The sequence below is a fragment of the Plecotus auritus genome (assembly GCF_963455305.1).
Source record: "Plecotus auritus genome assembly, chromosome: 5".
In the NCBI taxonomy this organism is placed as follows: Eukaryota; Metazoa; Chordata; class Mammalia; order Chiroptera; family Vespertilionidae; genus Plecotus; species Plecotus auritus.
The window spans coordinates 138,850,150-138,869,896 of NC_137776.1; the positions used below are offsets into that span (position 1 = coordinate 138,850,150).

The following is a 19,747-nucleotide window of genomic DNA, read 5'->3' on the forward strand; positions in this document are numbered from 1 at the left end:
GTGGGCCCAAGTCAGGAGAGCCATCAGGGAACTATGAAATCATTAAAGAGGGACTATCAACGGTGCTTTCTGAACTGACCCAGTTATCCGTTAGACCAGTACTTCCTGTTGCTCTCTGAATGTGTATGAGAACAGCCTGGGATCCTGTTAAAAAGTAGACACTGATTCAGTAAGTCTGGGTAGAGCCTCAGAGTCTGACTCACTCCCAGGAAAAGCTGATTCTGCTGGCTCAAAACCTCGCTCTGGCCCTGGCTGGTGTGGCTCAGTTGGTTGGGCATCATCTTGTGCACCAAAAGATTGCCAGTTTCAGGCTTGATCCCCTGCAGGAGGTGTGTAGAAGGCAGCAATCAATGTTTCACTCTCATACTGATGGTTCTCTTTCTCCCTCTCCCTTCTCTAAGTCAATAAAAATATTTTAAAAAGTAAAAAATAAAATAAAATAAATTAAAAATAAAACCTCACTCTGGTGACAAGGTACTAGAATAAACGATCCTTTCTCTCACACTAAACACCGTTAAAGGCCTATGACCAAAGGAGAACTTTCTAAAAAATTCTTTTGACCAACTGTTTACAACTTTCCACCCAAACTAAGAAAAGGCAGAACTGATGCTACTTTAAATTTTCCATTAGTTTTCTTTTTATACATGAGGTTCCCCAGAACTAAGATTTTTTTTCAGGGGTCCACAACCATCTAGAATGGCTACAGCGGTAATAACATGCTCAAACACACTTTGCGTGAGAGAAACGTTTCTGCATCTATAGCCTTCCCTCAAGGCAACACAGTCTAAGTGATGAACACTTATTAGAGCAAGCACCAACTATTAAGTAAAAAGTGTCCTGACATAAATAATGGCGCCCCCCTCTGGGTGCTGAGTTGGTTACATCTTCCTCGGCTGGGGCACAATCTTCAAGTCAGTTCTTCAGGGAAAATGTTTTTAAATTTTCCCCAGGTGCAAGAAGATTGACAGGATTTGAGCCTACAGGCTCAGCAAAATCCTGGATTTTTCCCTTTTACTATGAATTCTGTATAAAACCTCTTTTCAAAATACTTGGAAAATGTTCACTGTGAATTGAGAACAGGGGTCAGCAAACTTTCTTGGTAAATGGCCAAACAGTAAATAGTTTAGGTTTTGTAAGCCATAGGGTCTCTAGACAATCAGTAAATGAATGGGTGTGGCTGTGTTACAATAAAACTTTACTTACAGAAATGCACCCTGGTTCTCAACCTTCACTCCCACTAGATTAAGGGAAGAGGGAACTTGGTCTGGGATTTGGCCTGGGCCCTGCGTTATTTCAAAGCTCCTCAGATAATTCTAATTGAAACCAAGACTGAGAACCAGTTAGAGTTATCTATACCTAGACTTACCTTCATATTTCCCACACCCCAATAAGTATGAAACCCCAGTATCAACTGAAAACGCAAAAGGTTAACTCTATGAACAGTCTGGACAACTGCTGCCAAGACCAATGTGTGTATTATTTGAAAAGGGATTCAGATAAACTGAAGGTTTTTTTCTTTCCCTTTTAATGAAAGCTTACTGGAAAATAAACACAATATCAAATCCATGTGTGTTTATTTTCCGCCTTAATTCCATTTCTGTTTTTAGAAAGCATCAGATAACAAGAATCATTTGGAAAACTGAGTTATTTGAACTCAAACATTCAGCTTTCCCAATGAATCCCCAAGATCATTGAGCTATAAAAAACTTCTATCAAAAAAAAAGAAAAAGATACAAAGGGTCAGACTCCATCTGCGGTTATCAAAATGTGAACTTACAGAGACCATCAATCACTTCAGCTGCTTACAACTGGAAGAATAATCTACAAATAACCATCCATGTGACAACTTAGACATAGAAAGAAGTATGGTTCCATGTATTTCTAAGTGCATGTGTAAACCTCTGAAACATAGAGTTGAAACTGAACTGTGATTCACCCAGAAAGCCAGAAAAAGGTGTGGCCAAATGTAACTTAAAACTCTGAATCACTTCTTGTTCCTAGCTTAAAAAACAATCACAGCCCTGCTACTTTTGAATTAGACAAATTGGGTAAATAAGGAAACCTTTGAAATCTGTTGTTTTACTTTAAGCCAGAAGTACTCAACGAAGGGCAGTGTGTACTCCCCCCCGCCCCAAAGAGGACATTTAGCAAAGTCAGGAGACACCATTAATTATCACAACTGGCTGGGGGTAAGGAGGTGCTACTGGCTTGTAGTGAGTAGATACTAAAGATGCTGCTAACCATCCTACGATGCACAGGACCGTCCCCACAACAAATAATTATCCAGCCCAATATCTCAATAGTGCCAAGATTGAAAAACTTGCTTTAAACTAACCTAACACTACCAACTCCTTGTGCTCAACCCTTCATCTCCACTAAGAAGCAAAGTTCTACAGAGAGCTAGAGGTGCTCATAAATTAAAGGAATTGTTCATTTCTGCTAAAGGATATGATTTTTTTTTCCATTATGTAATGCTGCCTTGTTCTTCTCTAGATTTTTTTATTCCTTTAAATTAAACAAAGTGAACCTAAAACCCCAGGATTCCAGTGATTTATGACTACTATTATTATTAACATGTGGTAGCTGGCAAACAAGAGGCATGTTTTACATTCTTATTACTCATCCCAAGTCTCTGAACCAGAATATGACCTATGAATGGGAGCTGGGCTAGTGGGGAACATGCGCAGTGTTAGTATGAACCCTAAAGGAAAACCTAGGAGCTTTGGATTTTATTTTATTAAACTGTTGAGTACATATAGCATAAGAAAGAAATCTGAACCACTGGTTTCCTTTCAGATACTTTACTCATCCTTTTTTATAATAACAATAAAATCCCAACAAAACATAAAAATGTTAGATCTCACTTTTTTTAAATAAATCTTTATTGTTCAGATTATTACAGGTGTTCCTCTTTTTTTTTTCCCCATAGCTCCCCTCCACCTGATTCCCCACCCCACCCCATGCCCTTACCCCCCGCCACTCTCTTCATCCATAGGTGTAAGATTTTTGTCCAATCTCTTCCCACACCCCTCACACCCCATTCCCCCTGAGAACTGTCAGTCCACTCCCTTTCTATGTCCCTGGTTCTATTATATTCATCAGTCCATTCTGTTCATCAGATTTTTTATTCAATTGATTTTTAGATTCACTTGTTGGTAGGTATGTATTTGTTGTCATTTTGTTGTTCATAATTTTTATCTTTACCTTTTTCTTCTTTTTCTTCTTCTTAAAGAATACCCTTCAGCATTTCATATAAACTGGTTTGGTGGTGATGAACTCCTTTAGCTTTTTCTTATCTGTGAAGCTCTTTATCTGACCTTCAATTCTGAATGATAGCTTTGCTGGGTAGAGTAATCTTGATTGTAGGTTCTTGCTGTTCATCACTTTGAATATTTCTTGCCACTCCCTTCGGGCCTGCATAGTTTCTGTTGAGAAATCAGCTGACACTCGTATGGGTGCTCCCTTGTAGGTAACTAACTGTTTTTCTCTTGCTGCTTTCAAGATTCTCTCTTTGTCTTTTGCCCTTGGCATTTTAATTATGATGTGTCTTAGTGTGGTCCTCTTTGGATTCCTCTTGTTTGGGGTTCTCTGCGCTTCCTGGATTTGTAAGTCTATTTCTTTCACCAGGTAGGGAAAGTTTTCTGTCATTATTTCTTCAAATAGGTTTTCAGTATCTTACGCTCTCTCTTCTTCTGGCACCCCAATAATTCGGATGTTGGTACGCTTAAAGCTGTCCCAGAGGCTCCTTACACTATCTTCATATTTTTGGATTCTTTTTTCTTGTTGAGTGTTTTTTGTTTCCTCATATTTCAGATCTTTGGTTTGATTCTTGGGGTCCTTTGACCTACAGTTGAATTTCTGTATATTCTTTATTTCAGACAGTGTATGCTTAATTTCTGACTGGTCCTTTTCCATTTTTTTGGCATTCTCATTAAGGTCCTTGAAGGTCTCACTAAGCTCCTTGGAGGTCTCATCAAGTTTCTCGGCAGTTTTTAGAAGATTCTTGAGTAACCTTATAAATGTGGTTTTGAACTCTAAGTCCAGTAGTTTGCTTTCCTCCATTTCTTTCATTCATGACATGTTTCTCTGTCTCTGCATTTTGCTGCTTCCCTGTGTTGATGGAGTGGTTTTCTGTGGTAGGTGACCACTGGTTCAGCCTATCACCTGAGGTGGACACTCTTGGTCCACCCCTTTGTGGATTGAGTGCAAAGTCTTGGTGTAGTTAAGCCTTTATTGCTCTTGGTACACTGGGAGGAACTGACCAGCAGGCCAATTGGCTGTGAGGACCCACTGTGTCTATAATGGAAGAACTGCTGTGCTGGAAACACGCTTATGGGGCAGGACTTGCTTCAGTGGGGCTTTGGTGCTCACTGAGTCTGCCTCTTGAATGTGTCACTTATGGATGTGAGGAGTTGAAATCTGGTGTCGTCTCACACTAACCACTAGATACACTGGCTTCTAAATCTCCAATGGGGTGCAGGTCAGCTACTGTCTGAGGCCACCCAGCAGGAGGTATAGCGAGAACTACAGTTTTCTCCTCTTTGCTTGGGGTTTGGAGGTTTTGGAGCTGTCTGACCAGAGCTGCAGTTTGTTAGGTTAAGCTGCAATAGGGCAGACCATTTATATGCAAAAGCCACTACGTGGAGCTGGGGTGGGTTTGTAGATTGTGTGGGGCAGGGTCTCAGGGAGTCACTAGGCTAGGGCGTGGCAAACAGCGATGGCTGCCAGTCAGCCGTCTCTGCATCTCCGTGTTTCCAAGTCCCCGCATCCCGTGCCCCAGCACAGTAAACAATGATTGCTGCGCGCACCTCTGCAAGAAAGCCACCCTCACTTTCCGACCCGATGGCAGACAGTCCAGCTTCTCCCCGTAGCAGTTTGGGTCCCCAGCGTCTCCCCAGAGACTGGAGTTCAGAGTAATCGGGAGCTTGTCTCCCTTCGGGTTGAAAAAAGCAGCGCAGCCAGTCGCCCGCCGCCAGCCGATTCATGCACCTCCGTACCTCAGCTTTTCAGCGCTTGTGCACGTCTCTATGCTCTTTTCTCTTTCCTTCTAGTTGTAGAACTTCCACTCAGCCAGCTTTCCTGTGGTTCTGGGTGATAGATGTTTTGTCTTTTAGTTGTAGTTTTGAAATTGTTGTGCAAGGCAGCAGTTTAGGTGTTTACCTATGCCGCCATCTTGGTTCGGATCCATCTCACTTCTTTTTAAAAAAATTCCTAAATACCACTCATTGGTTATCTGTTAACACTTCAGATAGGAAGAGTCTGGTCTTACACAAAACTGAGCACTCGGTCCAGGTAACGGCTGAAAGAGATCATGAAAACCAAGTTGCTGTCTGGTTGTTTTAAAAAGCATGGCTCAGCAGCACAGAATTAGACTTGGTGGAGAAAGAGAATGGTCTCCTGAGAAGAGTGAATATATGGATAAAGCTTCTAATTCCAAACTCTGATATTTAAACAAATAGTGTAAAGATTCCCTTGGCACTGGCATGTGGCTTACAGTCTTTTAAACTGCAAAAGCTACATCTGGGATGAACCTTTGGTTTTATGAACAAAAACCTTTTTATATTAAAAAAAATAAAGAGGGCTTGTCACATGCTGTGGAATCCTACATCTCCTGCTAAGAATAAAGCCCCAGGCTCACTTTTGCCCTCATTAAAGGAGTTTTTTAGTTTTAATAGAAGCTTCTTTTCAAACCATCTTAAAGGGACACCTGTTCCCACCTCGCCTAACTACCCTCTGAGAACTGTCCTAGTCCATACACCTAACGTATGCAAGTTCTTTACCTGAAAAGCAAGTGCCTATTCACCTCCTATACTATGTACCTCATCTATCCTCTGGGGTTCCACATATCACACAGCTGGAAAGAATTAATTTTATATACAGGCTAAAATGAATGTTGCGCACATTTCAGAGATTACTGAAAGAGTAACAGGGCAAGTGCTGGGTTATGTGACACAGCAGATTCCCTTCAGCCATAGTCTGTCCCTCCCTTCTTCCTGTCCCTCTGGTCCTCTGGGTGCTTGTTTTTTCTCTCCTAATTTCATCCACTTCCTCATCTTACTTTCTGTTAAGTGTTCATATTATGAAATGCCCTCCACTTCTCTACCTAGAGCGAGGAGGGTAAAAAAAGAGAGAGGGAGACTGGTCTTGTGAGGATTCTGGCCCCTGGAAGGGATTCTTGCAAAGCCTGGGCGGATGCCTTCAATGAGCAAAAGAAGGCGGCGCTGGGTTTGAGGGTCAGCACTTAGAGCAGTGGTTCTCAACCTTTCTAATGCCGCAACCCTTTAATACAGTTCCTCATGTTGTGGTGACCCCCAACCATAAAATTATTTTCACGAACCACAGGTTGAGAACCGCTAGCAGGGTCGCCTAAGAACATTGGAAAACACAGATATTTACATTACGATTCATAACAGTAGCAAAATTACAGTTATGAAGTAGCAATGAAAATAATTTTATGGTTGGGGGTCACCACAACATGAGGAACTGTATTAAAGGGTCGCAGCATTAGAAAGGTTGAGAGCCACTGCTTTAGAGGCTGAAGAACTAAGAGATATTTGTCCAGAAATGGAAGGGCTCTTCCTCCTCAGAAAGGAGGTTGGAGGGGAGAAAGGAGAGAGATGACAGGAGAAATAGAATACTCATGCAATATGGCAGAGAGGACAATCATTTGAGAAATTATACATCTCAGATGCTCTCAGTTGTAAACCCCATGCTTCCCAAAGCTTCAGAACATCTGTGACACTGTGCCAAAATGAAAAAACACTTGTATGGGTAGGCTTTTCAAAAAGAATGGAAGGAAAGGAGCTCAAATCCAGGCTTGCATTAATACCAGAATAAATTTTTAAAACATCAAAACAAAACAAAACAAACCCCATAAGATACACCATGAAAAAAATAAGGAAGGCATTTAGAAATACAGAACCAACACTTACCGTTAAAACATAAAGCAAGCCCCCTCCCCAATTCCCAGAAATCTTGGACCGAGCATGGAATAGGGACTCAGACCACTCTTGTATAAACTCTAAGGAATGGAACCCCCATATGATATTAGGATTACACTTGTATGTATTAGTGGTCCATTCCGCTTGTTCTATTTCCACATTTTAAAAAACCCAAATTAGTTTTAAACTTGTATCACTCAGTTGTTGGTTTTCACCATCTGTGTTAGTTGTACTGACAGAACAAAGTTTACTCCTGCAGATAGTGTTGTCCAAAATGCAGCATTGTGACCATTAAATGGGCTCCAAAATAATTCACTGGGTTGTAATCAGAATTAAAAAACAAACAGTATAGCAATAAAATGAAAACAAAAAGAACAGAAATATAAAACTCCATCATATGTGGAAGAGCTGTTTTATGAAACTTCATTTTGTCCTTATATGTATGTATAAATATGTACTGGATCACAATATAAAACATTTTTTACTATGGGTCTCAGTCTAAAATGTTTGAAAGACACTGAGATATATAAATCAGGTCAATGGAAGCAAGGACCTTTAAAAATAGGTACATAGTAGGAGAAAGACAAATATTAAAGATGGTTTTAAAAAAAGATGTTTTTTCTGGAACCTGGAAGGTTATGATGTGCTCACAAAAGAAATGAGGGCTGTCCATTTAGAGACAGCCTCTGGCTGGCACAAGCCCAGCACCTTCCTCATTATCACAAATCTATGCAAGATTTGCCAGCTTCTGGGTCAGAAACTTGTATTTGTCTCATTCACAAATCTAAGGCACAAACCTAACTAAAGTCATATACAGAGCCAGGCAGAAATGCAAATATTGTATTTTTACAATGAGCTGATGGGCAAGGAAATGGCAAAGATTGTATTTTTAATATTTGGTTAATAATTATCAGGACATAGGCCTCTCCAGTCTCTGTAATACGTCAAATTTCTGAAAGCATTATAGAATATCTCTTAAGACAGGCGGAGGGGGCTTGTAACAGTGACATTCTTAACATAACTTTGCTGAAAAAATACTGGTTTATTGACTATGGGACTGATGGAATTTTAGAGGAAGAAAATGAGCATTTATTGAGAGATACTCTAGAGACTTGTCATCTCATGGAGTCATCATAATGTAATCATAATTAACATGGAAATAAACTGCTCAGAGATAAAGTAACTTGGTTCTGGAGAAAGAAGGCAGAATTCACAGCAATTGGACCCCAGAAGCTTCTCTTTACTAAACCAAGCCACCTGTCCCATTTTTTAATTAAGATATCCGCTTGTTATAAAGACCTAATCACTGCCTTTGGCTTTTAACAATTCCTCATATTTTAAAACAAGAATTTTTTTGGAGGGGGGTAGTCTGAAAATGAGAAGAAAAGATGCCTATAATCACACATTTAGGAACTTTGATTTTTAGGATTGGCAATAACAGAGGCATGCATATCTGTTCCCATTTTGATGGACAAACTTAATTAACCTTTGCTACTCTGTTCCAACCTACTGTTTTAGACAAAACTAGTGACCCACAAACAATATGTTACCACCAGAATCTCAATGGCTGCGACACCAAGAGATATAGCTCCATCAGCAGTATCGGGAAATAAGCCACTTGGATTAGCTGCTCTAAGAAATATGGATTATATTCACGTCACACATGATCTGTCAGAAACATTAGGATACTTTTAGCATAAATCAGCAATGTGAAGGGTATCTTATGAGTGCTGAACATGATAGACTGCCTGGAGGGCAAGGTGAGATCGTCTGGGGCCACTCTCTACCAATAGAACATAGCAAAGTCACACCCATGACTATTACTGGTAAGTGTGAGCACACATACACACTCACAGTATTTTACCTGAACTGGCATTAAAAATCCAAATGCAAGTTGGTGATCACTGATGGGCATGGAAAGACCCTTCCCATTCCAAAACCATGATGGAGAGAATCCATTTTAAGTAACCAAAATGACACAAGACAGACAAAAAAAAATCTGTTTTCCTAAATTACACAGAAGTGTGTGTGTGTGTGTGAAGGCACAGAACCATGCTTAAGAGCCTTATGCTTAGTAATTTAAATTTGATTAATACTATCAAGACATAGGATTCCATTCCCTTTACCATGTCAAGCCTCTGAAACATATGACATGTGACATCTTATAAAATGTTATGAGATATAAGATATAAGAAAATACATCTCAAGGCTTCATAAGAGGATAACAAGAAATGTTTTTAGAAGACAGAGATATAATGGGAATGAATGTGCCTCTACAGTTAGGCAAACCAGGTTCCAACTCCAGCTCCCCCACTTCCAGCTGTGTACATAGTTACTTCATCTCCCTGAGCGTCAGTTTCCTCAGCCACAAAAGGGGTAACAATCTCTGACAGGGATGTGATTAATGGTTCAGTACAATGTTATATATGAAGTGACCAGTACCATAAGGCTGTTCAACAACTGTCCTGGTACACCTTCCCCGCTCGCTCCCCTCAGGGACCTCCCACTGTGGGAGCATTGTGGAGGGGGTGTTGGTCACCCTCGAGGACCATTCTTTTGGGTTTGCTACCAAATAACTCTGAACCCTTTCATAGGTATGACAGGGCTCTAGTAACAAAGACAGAGACAGAAAAACCTGTCCATTGTATACTTGAAATGTTTTAAGGACCTAAACATTTTATTTAATATTTGAAAGAAAAATTTAGTCTCTGAAAATTTTCTACTTTTCAATAATTTTAAAAAGTTGAAAAACGAACTCAAGGTCCTACACTGCCACTATCAAACACAGAGATGGGAAGAGAGAACATCCCTTCACGTTCTTGGTTTTCTACATGTACTTGAGACATGGAATTAATACGTGTGCCTTCCTTCTCCCACTATTGGCTGGTAATAACTGGGAATTGCCAAAAAGAATGTATGTGAGAGGTAATGTGATAAAAATGGTTTGAGAAATAAAATGAAGACATAATCCTTTTCTCAATCTTCTTATGAACCCCCCTCTCAGGAGGTTATGCGTCTCCAGGATAATGCTCACAGGGTTGGGGGTACCAAGGAGAGGCACTGAGAGCAACATGTCCTGACTGCAGGCAGTAAGCGGGCGGGGGGGGGGGGGGAGAGGCCCTCTCTGTAAAGAACTTTTTTAGATAATAAATCTCACTAAAGTCAACCTGCTTTTAATTATCACCACACAGTGATAACTGTAAACCACAACAGTGATAAAATACTCAGTCCTCACCCCACCCATTGGACACCACTGCACAGGGCCCACCTTTCCACAAGGCATCACAAACGTGCAGACTCCAATCACATAGTGATTACAGAACTCCAGTGTCCTTAGATTCTTTCCCATCAATCCCACTATGGCAGGGGTGGGCAAACTTTTTGACTCAAGAGCCACAATGGGTTCTTAAACTGGACCGGAGGGCCGGAACAAAAGCATAGATCGAGTGTTTGTGTGAACTAATATAAATTCAAAGTAAAGGAGCGGAGGGGAGAGCAAGAGAACCCTCCGCTCTTTCGGCTCTGCAGGCCGGATAGAACAGCCGAACGGGCCGGATCCGGCCCGCAAGCTATAGTTTGCCCACGGCTGCACTATGGGTACTTGAGGGTAGGGATAGACTAGCTCAGAGACAGGCCAGGAGCTGGCGCTCAATAAATGAATGATCAATGAATCTATGCAGGAGTTTTTTAAACATGCTCTGTAATATGGTGTAAAATTTTTATAACTCCATTCTTTATTTTTCTATGGTATTCCTAACATAGTAAAAAAAAAAAATAGAGCAAATCAGCTTCTATTAAGCGTTGCCTTGATTCTGGCCTTTATTCAACTAATGAGGGACACATAACAGGCCACATAAATATGGACTCTCAAGAAATTTAATAATCACTCATCCACATACTGAAACATTCTGGTAAGTAACTGGTTTTATATCATATTCACATTTATATAACAGGGGGGGGGGAAGTGAAATGGAAAAGACAACTAGATAAGATTTTGGCACCAGCCCAAGCAAATTGAATTTGAAAGTTTTCAAAACCTTGACCTAATTATCTAATTTCCAAAAAGATTACAGAATCCCCCAATGATTGTATAATTTACCAACCTGACGCTATTGTGTCAGGTCAGGTTGTGTAACAAAAATAAATCTCACAACAAACTGATAATGCATTTCTTTTCATCTCCAATTGTGGAGCAGTCCCTGGAGAAAATCACCTCTTTCGAAGGTTTTCAACTCAGTGCAGATCAAACTGAACTCCTATAAGAATGGGAATTAACCTGTAGGACAGCCCAGGTTTTACTGGAGTCCCCCCAAGTTCCTAAGAATCTGGGTTTCCTGGGATGCTACTGGGCCCACTACAGCCAGGCTGAGAAGACATCCCTCAGGATATCCAGAACCCAGACCTGCCCCAGATCTTCTCTCAGAGTCACAGCTGCAGCCCCCCTGCCCAGGTTTCCAGGGATCAGTTCTACTCTCTCTCTTATAACCCACAGGTTTTTAACCAAATGCTCTGCAAAAATGACCCTACTATAGTCCAGCAGGCATGGTTCAGTGGTTGAGTGCCAACCTAAGAACCAGGAGGTCCCGGTTCGATTTCCAATCAGGGTACATGCCAGGGTTGCAGGCTTGAACCCCAGCAGGGGGCGTGCAGAAGGCAGCCAATCAATGATTCTCTGAAACTCATGTTTCTATCTCTCTCCCTCTTCCTTCCTTTCTGAAATCAATAATATATATATATATATATATATATATATATATATATATATATTTTTAAATGACCCTACTGTGCACTGCTGTAGTTAAGGAACATTCCTCACCCACCTCTCACCATCTGTCTGAGTTCAGTTTCTAAAATGCCCATGAGCTCCCTCAGCTTTGGTTCCAGAGCAAGAGCCACCAGGAACATCATCATCATAGCACCATGCTTACAAACTGCCCTCAAGACAGAATCGAAAACATGAAGTGGTTAAACTTCCTGTGAAACAAAACAGCAATTCCTTCAGGAAACTATAATAAAAATCAGAGGATGGCTGTCATGATCATGTAGAACAAGACAAAATAGCAATTCCTTTGTGAACTTAAGTGTAAACTAGAGGCCTGGTGCATGGCCTAGTATGTGGGATTGGGCTGAAACCAGCTCTCCGACATCCCCTGAGGGGTCCTGGATTGCGAGAGGGCACAGGCCAGGCTGAGGAACCCCACAGGTGCACGATTGGGGCCAGGGAGGGACCCGGGAGGGCTCCAGGGCATGTCCGGCCCTTCTCGCTCAGTCCCGATCAGCCGGACCCCAGCATCAAGCTAACCTACCAGTTGGAGCATCTGGCCCCTGGTGGTCAGTGCACATCATAGTGACTAGTCAACCAGTCAACTGTCTGCCCCCCCCGCCCCCCTCCCCCCGGTTGTTAGTGCACATCATAGCAAGCGGTTGAATGGCCTTAGCGTATCATTAGCATATTACGCTTTGATTGGTTGAATGAAGGACCGGATGACCAGACACTTAGCATATTAGGCTTTTATTATATAGGAGGATAGGGGGAAGATTAGAAAGTCCATTTTGCATTCATTGGGCTGCAAAGCTCTGGAAGGTTTCACACTATGGCCAGAGAATTACTGCTGTCCTCGCTGCTCACTGGCCAACAGAAGCCCTTCTCCCTGCAGGATTCATAATATGCTGGAAAGGTCTGAGAGAACTGGGTGTATCATCTCTCCTTAAAAAAGAAGAATCTAATAAGGAGTTATGTTTTAACAGAGAAAATTATAGACTTGGCTAAGACTTGACAGGCAATTTATGGGACAGTACACAGTAAAAGCAATGGAAGCCCCAAACCTGGGGAAGTCTGACACCTTCACTGCACTGACTTAACTTCCTGTGATCTACTGGGACTTCTCACATTCCTTTAAACAAGATTCTCCAAGACTGGCCTTTGGACTTGGCAAGCCCTGTGTCCTCACTGCACTTGAAGGCAGGACCTAGTTAGGGTGCACATGAAGGACTCCCACAAAATTCTGGACTAGCATGGGGGTAATCACAGGACTGCCATAAAAAGAAAAGATCAAAGCACTCTGCCTGTAAGGAATTAAACTGAGATTAAGTTGACACAATTTCTTTAATAAGCATACTGAAAATCCTGAAGAACTTTGCTGTTGTCATGGTGACATGGTGACATGCAGTGGCTTCCAGGCTTTCTCTGGACTTCAAACAGGTAAAATGTAAAGAAAAAAAAAAAAAAAGAGGGTGGAGTGAGGATACAGAAGTAGTTTTACCAACTTTCTTTTTAAATCCTCACCCGAGGTTATGTTTTCTTTTTAATTATTGCTTTTAAAGATAGAGGGAGAGCCGAAACCGGTTTGGCTCAGTGGATAGAGCGTCGGCCTGCGGACTGAAAGGTCCCGGGTTCGATTCCGGTCAAGGGCATGTACCTTGGTTGCGGGCACATCCTCAGTGGGAGGTGTGCAGGAGGCAGCTGATCGATGTTTCTCTCTCATCGATGTTTCTGGCTCTCTATCCCTCTCCCTTCCTCTCTGTGAAATATCAATAAAATATATATTTAAAAATAAAAAAAATAAAAATAAAAAAAGATAGAGGGAGAGAGGGAGAAACACAGATGTGAGAGAGAAACATTAACTGGATGTCTACTGCACAGACCCTGACCAGGGATCAAACCACAGCCTAGGTATGTGCCCTGACCGGGAATCAAACCCACAATCTTTTGGTGTATTGGATGATGTTCCAATCAATTGAGTCACCTGGCCAGGACTTTACCAACTTTTTATATTGCCAAGTAAGTGCCTCTGCAATGTAATATATAATTAACAGGATATTTTATTTTTTTAAATGTTGGAAGGGTATGGTCTCAAAAAAAACAAGTTTTTGAACAATAATTTAGCTTTAGGAAAAATCCACTTATCCTACTTTCCTCATTTCTTTGTAACATTTTGCATACATCACAATGAACTGCTAGACACATTCCCAGTAAAAGAAGGAACCAGCATGCACTACTGGTATCTAAACTGAATTAACACACTAAGAATATAAATCAGAACTGGAGATATTTTTAGGGGGAAGAAAAATGATCAATAGTTTTCTGTAAAATGACTATCTAACTGGAAACACCTAAATAAGCAATTATGAAATCATTAGAATTACAAGCATTCACAAAAATGGCCAGATATAAAATAAATACACATCAAAGAAATAAAACTTGTAACTCTTTCACTCATCAACAGAAATTTATCCTATATAATGAAAGGTTACTATGCAAATCAACCGAACAGGAGAACGACCAGTCACTATGACATGCACTGACCACCAGGGGACAGATGCTCAATGCAGGAGCTGCCCCCTGGTGGTTGGTGTGCTCCCACAGAGGGAGTGCCGCTCAGCCAGAAGCCAGGCTCATGGCTGGCGAGCACAGCAGTGGTGGCGGGAGCCTCTCCTGCCTCCATGGCAACACTAAGGATGTCCGACTGCTACGCTATCAGTTGGACATCCCCCGAGAGCTCCCAGACTGTGAAAGGGTGCAGGCCTGGTTGAGGCCCTCCCACTCCAAGTGCACAAATTTCGTGTACTGGGCCTCTAGTATCTCTATAATTCCCCTTTAAGGAAACAAATTATGGTTGTTAGTCCTAATGAGTCAAATCAAACACTGTAACTATTTTAATTACCCTTTCCTGAGAAAAGAAATTGCTTTAAATGTTTTAAACTGTTTATGTTCTAATAAACCCTTCTTGTACCTGCTTGCAAACTTTGTCAATTTTTCTTTCCAGAGGGAAAAAATAGTCAGGGTTATCTAGCAATAGATAGTGACCAATAACAAGGGAAGCCAGGGTAGTTTAACCTGTCAAAGACATGAGCAATGGAAGTGGGTGGGCAGCCTAGTGGATCACAAGACTCCTTGTAGAAAGAACACTTTCTCAAGGGTAGGAAGGCCCAGGTTTAGGCCTGGCCTTCCACTAATAGCTGTGTTCCTTAGGCAGGTCATTTAACTTTCTCAGTGCAGAATTACTAGGAAATCTGAAGTGACCAGATGCACCTTATCCTGGGGCCTGATGGTGCAGCTTGATGGCCATCTTCACCTTAAAAATTGAAGTGGAGCCCAGCTGGTATAGTTCAGTGGCTGAGCATTAACCCATGAACCAAGAGGTCACTGGTTTTCAATTCCCAGTGAGGGCACATGCCTAGGTTCCCAGCTCAATCCCCAGTAGGAGGCATGCAGGAGGCAGCCCATTGATGCTATGTCTCTCTCATCAATGTTTTTATCTCTCTATCCCTCTCCCTTCTTCTCTCTCTAAAAATCAATAAAAACATAAAAAATTTGAAGTGGATTATGCATTCTACCTTCTTCCTGACAACATTTTTTAAAATTTGGGAATATTTTAAACTAATGACTGTTAACTATAATTGTTTCCCTGGGAATGGGAATCCAGTTTAAACCTCGGATTCATATCCTGCTCCCCCTCTACCTCCTCACTGCTGGACCCTCCTGTGAAGTTCCCAGGACACAGAAGTGAAGGGGCTGAGGAGAAACCAAGATGGCGGCATAGGTAAACACCTAAACTGCTGCCTCGCACAACAATTTCAAAACTACAACTAAAAGACAAAACGGACATCATCCAGAACCACAGGAAGGCTGGCTGAGTGGAAATTCTACAACTAGAAGGAAAGAGAAAAGCTCACTGAGACTCAGAGGAGCTGCAGGAGGCAGAGGTACTGAGATGCGTGCGTGTAAAGGACTGGCAACTGAGTGCACGGCTGGCTTTCTCAAGCGGGAGGGAGACAAAAGCTCCCGACTGTGCTGAACTCCAGTTCCGGGCGAGACTCTGGGGACCCAGACTCATACGGGGTGAAACTGGACTGTCAGGAAAGAGAAAAGCACACTGAGACTCAGAGGAACTGCGGAAGGCAGAGGTACTGAAGCGCACGCGCAGAGAGGGCGGGCAACTGAGTACGCAGCTGGCTTTCTCAAGCGGGAGGGAGACAAAAGCTCCCATCTGCACTAAACTCCACTTCTGGGCGAGACTCTGGGGACCCAGACTCATTCGGGGAGAAACTGGACTGTCTGGCAGCAGGCAAAACTTGAGGGTGGCTTTCTCTCAGAGGTGCTTGCAGCGAATACCACAGGACACTGAGACACAGGGGCCTATTAGGCCAGGGCTGACGGGAAACCAATGCTGTCTGTTCCACCCTGAGACTCCGCCCCATTCAAAATGAGCACAGAGCCTTTTGCAAGTCTTCTCCCATAAGGGTGTCTCCAGCACAGAAGTTCTCCCAGCGTAGACACAGCTGATCCTTACAGCCAATTGGCCTGGAGGTCAATTCCTCCCAGTGATACCAACAACAATCAAGACTTAACTACAACAAGACTGTGCACACAGCCCACAAAGGGGTGCACCAAGAGTGTCCACCTCAGGTAACTGGGAGGCCGACCCACTGGGCCATATAGGAAACCTAGCACACAAAGCCACTCTATCTACTCAGGGAAGCAAACAAAATGCAGAGACAAAGTTACAGATCACAAATGAAAGAAATGGAGGAAAGCGAACGACTGGATATAGAGTTCAAAACCACGGTTATAAGGTTTTTCAAGAATTTTCTAGAAAAGGCCGATAAATTTAGCGAGACCCTTGAGGATATGAAAAAGGACCAACTAGAAATTAAGCATACACTGACTGAAATAAAAAATATTATACAGAGATCTAACAGCAGACTAGAGGATCGCAAGAATCAAGTAAAAGATTTGAAATAAAAAGAAGCAAAAAACACTCAACCGGAAAAGAAAAAAGAAAAAAGAATCCAAAAATATGAAGATATTGTAAGGAGCCTCTGGGACAACTTCAAGCATACCAACATCAGTATTATGGGGGTGCCAGAGGAAGAGAGAGAACAAGATACTGAAAACCTATTTGAAGAAATAATAACCGAAAACTTCCCCTACCTGGTGAAAAAAATAGATTTACAAGTCCAGGAAGCACAGAGAACCCCAAACAAAAGGAATCCAAAGAGGACCACACCAAGACACATCATAATTAAAATGCCAAGAGCAAAAGACAAAAAGAGAATATTAACAGCAGCAAGAGAAAAACAGTTACCTACAAGGGAGCACCCATACTACTGTCAGCTGATTTCTCAACAGAAACTATGCAGGCCAGAAGGGAGTGGCAAGAAATATTCCAAGTGATGAATAGCAAGAACCTACAACCAATATTACTCTACCCAGTAAAGCTATCATTCAGAATTGAAGGGCAGATAAAGAGCTTCACAGATAAGAAAGCTAAAGGAGCTCATCACCACCAAACCAGTAACTGAAAGGTACTCTTTAAGAAGAGGAAGAAGAAGAAAAAGGTAAAGATAAAAATTATGAACAACAAATACATATCTATCAACAAGTGAATCTAAAAATCAAGTGACTAAAAAAATCTGAAGAACAGAATAAACTGGTGAATATAATAGAATCAGGGGCACAGAAAGGGAGTGGACTGACAATTCTCGGGGGAAAGAGGTGTGGGTGGTTCGGGAAGAGACTAGACAAAAATTGTACACCTATGGATGAGGACAGGGTGGGGGGTAAGGGCAGAGGGTGGGGTGGTAACCGGGTGGAGGGGAGCTATGGGAGAAAAAAGAGGAACAACTGTAATAATCTGAACAATAAATATTTATTGAGTTAAAAAAAAAAGATCCATACAACTAAAAAAAAAGAAGAAGAAGAAGTGAAGGGGATATGGCCATTTCCACAAAGCACATGATCACGAACTCATTTCTTCTCAACATTCTTTTAGCTAACAGGATGTTCTGATGCTGAGCCAAGCTAAGAAAAGAGGAGGCAGTGTGAATACAAGGGCCCTTGTCAGGCTGCTGGTTATAGAACTAAGAACACCAGGTGCTGGAAGGCCATCCCAGGAATGCTCACAAGGGAGCACCTTTCTCTGTGTTCCAAGCTATAGGTGCCAGAATAGAATTTCCTTCCTGCCTCTATCTCAGTTTCAAACCCAAGCTACTTTAAACTGTCCCCAACTTCCCTTCTTGTTTCTCAGGTAATGATAGCAGCCCTCCCCGCAAGACCAGCTTTTCATTTTTGTCTGCTTGGTTCAGTGGTAGATTCCCTAGCACAGTGGTCGGCAAACCGCGGCTCGCGAGCCACGGTTTGCTGCTCTGTTGACTAATGAGTTTGCCGACCACTGTCATATATTACCCTTTACCTCTTTGCACACAATATGCCACAATTGCCTAATCCTCACAGCTTCCAACTACACAGTAACATTTAGTCTAGTCCAGTGGTCAGCAAACTCATTAAAGGGACAAGCATAATATAAGACATTTCAGAATGGGCCCAAAATAACCACCAAAGGAAGGAAATCACCTGTGTGGCCATCTGACCACACCCTGACTGTGGTCTGAATGTGACTACACTCTGGTGGCACAAGCTTCTGAAAAGCAATCAAGAAGGTGCCTGCCTGCTACAGGGGTAGAAAGGATTTTCAGGTACTGCTCTGAGTCCTCCCATATTTATTTCTACTCACTTGATATGCACCTCTCCCTTGTCAACCTGGTACAACATATTTATTTAACAGATAATGTTGCCGTGGAGGCGTGCATAAGGCAATAAACAGCTTTTGCAGGCAATTAAATGTAGAAGTGAAATTGAGCCGCTGGTCAGGGGAACCAGCTATTCATCGTGAGTTTGTACCAGTGTCACAAATGTTATTCCTGTTTCCCAACAGGACAGGAATCTATGATTGGGCCACAAATCTCCACAGGCTGGAGACAGACCTAAAGAGATTAAAGCAGCTTTCAGTGTGCAGGCACAAACAAGAAAGAGCCTTGGGATTCTGACCCAGTAGACTGTTCTAGCAAGGGTACAAGAACTTGTCCTCAGGGGAATCTTGTCTTGCACAGTGGCTGAGACAGTCCTCCAAGTCCAGGCAACACTGCCATGCAAGAGAGCCGCATCTTCTCCTAGCTATCCCTAAGACAGAACTTTTGTAAGGGATCATCAAGGAAATCCAAGACCTCTGCCATACCCTTCCCAGGTTTTCCAGGTGGAGTAAGAATAAACATTAGTGTGTCAGGCATCACATGCCTGAAAGACTTTGACAAAGTAGAGGGTAAATTAATTTAGGAGATTTCTGACTCTCCTGTAAAGCTGACCATAAGCTGTCTTTCTTTAAGAAAACACCTAAGATTTTTCTTTCTCATCCTTTTTCTCTTAAGCCAGCAGGTTGAGACCCTCCCTACTGTATCCTTAAAGCCTGGAAGCGCCAGGAAACTCTCCTGGGGAATCTGCAGAATAAACTGTTTTGTTTTGTTTTTTAACTACAAGAGATGTCTTTCTCCTTTCAGAGTGGAGAGTCTTTAGTAAAAATCAGCCTAGAACCTGCCTCAAATCATAAAATCCAAATGGCACTTTGAAAGACCTGTAAGGGCCCAGCTTAAAGATCCATAAATCACTGCTTTTCCTTTGATACTCATACTACCCCTCAATTTTAACACCAATGTTCTAAGTTCCCTTTCTAAAAAGTATGATTCTAAAAATAAAAGGTATTAAAACTGACATATTAATATGCCAAAAAAGTCAGATCCCTAGGAATAGTGAGAGAATTCAAAAAGTGGGGTGACTTGAATATTAACAATTTCCCAATAACTAAAAAAAGAAAAACAGAGTTGCTCAAAAAAATTCAACTCACATTTTTAAAAAGTTCACATAAGAAGGTCAAAGATTTGCCCTAAACACCTAAATGTAAGTTGCATTGTCTCGGAATCCATGCCCAGCTGAGAAAGTTTACATACAGTAAATGCATCCAAAATGAGAA

The 19,747-nt window shown here is 41.9% G+C and overlaps 1 protein-coding gene across 1 annotated transcript in view; it reads right to left on the minus strand.

The window, feature by feature from the left end:
• Positions 1-19,747, minus strand: part of DMRT1 (doublesex and mab-3 related transcription factor 1) — a gene marked incomplete at both ends in the record, with an annotated part of 110,307 nt that overhangs the window by 49,585 nt on the left and 40,975 nt on the right. The gene's annotated exons all lie outside the window — the stretch shown is intronic.